Source organism: Colobus angolensis, unplaced genomic scaffold, assembly GCF_000951035.1.
Source record: "Colobus angolensis palliatus isolate OR3802 unplaced genomic scaffold, Cang.pa_1.0 Scaffold125, whole genome shotgun sequence".
Classification (NCBI taxonomy): domain Eukaryota; kingdom Metazoa; phylum Chordata; class Mammalia; order Primates; family Cercopithecidae; genus Colobus; species Colobus angolensis.
Window position 1 is genome coordinate 7,716,004 of NW_012113697.1, and position 3,648 is coordinate 7,719,651.

Genomic DNA, 3,648 nt, shown 5'->3' on the forward strand with positions numbered 1-3,648 from the left:
CTACAGGTGTATGTCACCATGCCCAGTTAATTTTTGTATTTTTAGTAGAGATGGGGTTTCACCATATTGGCCAGGATGGTCTTGATCTCTTGATCTCTTGTTCTCCTTCCCTCGGCCTCCCAAAGTGCTGGAATTACAAGTGTGAGCCACTGCACCTGACCCATGTTTGAACTCTTAACCAAAAGAAAGTGAGTTTTCAAAGTACAGAAGGTAACCTGCTACTTTCACTGACTTATGACTTGGGTAAAACAATTATTTACGTCCAATCTTTGTCCTCTCCCCATATCAGATTACATTCAACTACATATAACAGAAAACCTAAAGTTGTATGGCTTAAACACAAAAAGCTTTATTCACACACATGACCAAGTTTAGATGCAGGAAGACTAAAGCAGAATGGAGGCTCTACAATTTATCAGGGATCCAACCTCTGGTAATCTTTTTGCTCCACTATTCTCAGTACATAGCTTCCATTCTGAAGCTCACAAAACGGCTGCCTGAGCACCAGGCATCACATCTATGTTCTAGATGTTATCTAAATAATATCTAATTATCTAGATGTTAACTAATATCATGAACCTACTGCCTGAGGTTACCTGTATTGCTTACTCCACTAAACTAATCATGTTTTTCACCCATTCGTTTTTGCTGTCTTTCCTCTCACCTAATCACTTTTGTAGTGCTTATCCTAGTTTTATGTGCTTACAAATCTCCTGGAGATCTCGTCAAAATGCAGACTCTGATTCAATAGGTCTGAGGTGGGGGCTGAGAATCTATTTGTCTAACAAGCTCTCAGGCAATGCCAATGCTGTTGGTCCACAGACCACACTGAGTATCAGAGAGCTAGCGCTGAGGTGAGGAATAGAACGACAGACATTCTCAACCTTGACAGTACATCAGAGAGGCCTGGGGAGTCTGTTAACCCACTCTATAGGTGGGTCTCATTCTCAGTGTTTCCCATTCGGTAGATCTGGGCTAAGGACCAAAGTATTTGCATATGTAGTAAGTTTCCAGGTGATGCTGAGCCTGCTAATCCAGGAATTACACTTCAAGAACCAGCAACCTTGAATTTTGGTATGGATCTCAAAGAGGCGGGAAATATGGTGGGTGTAGGACAGTAGCACATTCCTCTTGCAGGATACCTACTATGGATGGATGATCTTTAGAAACTTGGATTTTAAGAGAGATTTTGAACTATGTAAATGTCATCCACCACTCAGTACCAAATATTCTACATCTTTTAGGGGCGGCAAAGCCAAGTAAGGAAATCCTTTCATTTCCACTTTTGATTACAGGGCTTCTTTTAGTTTTCTTGAACTTTACCTGGAAGAAAATAACATTAATTTTAGGTAAATTAAAACTTCACATATCTCAAATGAGGCCTTGAGTATTTTTAGTATTAATAATTCCACAGTATATCATTTAGAAGTCTCTAAACATAGACAAATAGAATTCCACAGTTACAGGTATCAAATTGTTGCACACTGAAAACCCAATTTTTAAAATGTTGAAATCCTATGTGTTCTCAGGCAAATGCAGACCACAGGAAAACCACACTTGTCTTTCATTGTTTTTTTTTCTCTAAAGTTAGGGAATAAACAACTGCTAACTCTGTATATTGATTTATGACAGGATATTTATTTCCATCAATCAAAAAACTTACTCTAAGAAGTGAATATCTTAAAATAGTAAAAGACTTAGCTTTATAAAATACATATTATAAATGTACTTCACACATTTGTTTTTATAATCCTTCTAATACACTTAGTCTATTTAAAATAGCTATTTAAAAAAGTTATTTTGGTTTTGGTAGGAAGGATTTGAGGTAATATATATGTGATTTTTATTTTTTATATAAACATTATTTTTTTGAAGAGTTTTGAAAAACTATGCTAACTTAATTTTATTGGGCCCTATAAAATATGAAAGAATCTATCCATTCTTAGTAATGTTTTCTCCTGCTATACTTCTTTTTTCTTTTTTTCTACAAAAACAGAAGGACAAATGCAATGCCTAGTCAAATGCAACACTCCTTCAGATTTATTAGAAAAGTAGATAAAAGAGAGTAGAAAAATGCAGCAGTATACATTGTTTGTTTCATTACCCTAATTTCATTTAGGTTTTTCAACTAGTACAGAACTTTCATAACTAACGTACAATAAAAAGGGAGTTAGCTTTTCTGTGATAATAAACATTTTTGACTCTAAAACATCTATTTTGAGCATTTTCTAAATAACACAGCCTATGACATTTTCTGAAAGTAAAGGTATGCATAGATGTCAAGTTTTATGAAATACTTTTAATAAGCACAGGAGTAAGCAGAAGTTCAGTAAAATTAGGACATGTCTAATGAAGCTCACTTATAAAATTACAGTGATTTTCATCTATCTTGGTGTTCTCATGAAATTTTTTCACATGAAATATTTGAGATCTGAAACAAGATAAGAAAATTTAACTGTATATCTTCCTCAATACTGATTTAATTCTAGAAAAAACATTCATAACTAGTAACTTATTAATTGACAATTAACTGACAAGTTATATGAAATAAATTCATGAAATATAATATTTTATTAACAAATGAAATTTGTAAGCATTCTGATAGAGTGTCACACATTTTATCAATCACACAATAAACTTTTAATTTGGGGAGTAAACAGAAAGATTTTGATTTGCCTAACTAAACCAAAAGTCAAAGTTTCTCTGAGATAAACTCTAACGATATTTTGGAAATATTTTAAATAGCCAAAACTGGTTAATACAAATTTATTTCCCACATTTTCTAATAATTTTTCTAATGCTTTTAAAGTATCTTCTCTTGCTAAGATATCTACCTGTGGACATTAATTATTACATTTTTGAGTGTACATACAAATTGTTCTTGGAGCAATTAAAAATCATTAGCTGAAATTTAATTTATATATGTTCGTTTGTCTTCATATTTCTTTTCACTTGCTTAATTATGGAAAAGAAAATTTATATCTGAACATAAAAGTACAATTAAAGTTAAGGTTCAGTTAATGATTTTTAATTGCTCCAAGAACATTTTGTACCTACATTCAAGAATGTAACTTATGATAAATGTCCAAATTTGTATTTTAAAATTTTAGAACTGATATTATCATCAGAGCAACCTGTACGTCAGAAAACAAAAATTGCATGACCACAGAAATATTTTATAATGGTTATAAAAATTATATATTATGGATACCTTGTAAAATAAAACCTGATTTATTAAAATCACTTTTTTCTTTTGATCCAATATCCAGTTTCATATCAAGAAGCACCTTTAATTTGGAACTGACAATAAGAAGACTAGTCCCAACATTTTTTTAAAAGCCACTCATTTTTAAAAGTAGTTAACTAGTTAATAGATTCTTTTAAGTCTTTGTGTTTTCTGGATGAGAAATTTCCATACTGTTATTGTTTATAGATTTATAGAGTTTGCCACACAAATGGCTATGAAAATGCTATTTAAATATATAGTTTCTTTTTAGATTAATAAAATATACTATCCTGTTAAAATGTTATATATTCAAAATTATTTCTGAATGTGTGCATTCATTTATTCATCATTCCACAGATGTTTGTAAGTGTTGCAGTAATAGATTTCTTTTTTTTTTTTTTTTTTTGAGACAGAGTTTTGTT

At 31.5% G+C, this 3,648-nt stretch overlaps 1 protein-coding gene across 1 annotated transcript in view; it reads right to left on the reverse strand.

The window, feature by feature from the left end:
- The window catches only part of DSC1 (desmocollin 1), a 42,788-nt gene that overhangs the window by 5,619 nt on the left and 33,521 nt on the right, over positions 1-3,648 (reverse strand). The window lies entirely within an intron of this gene.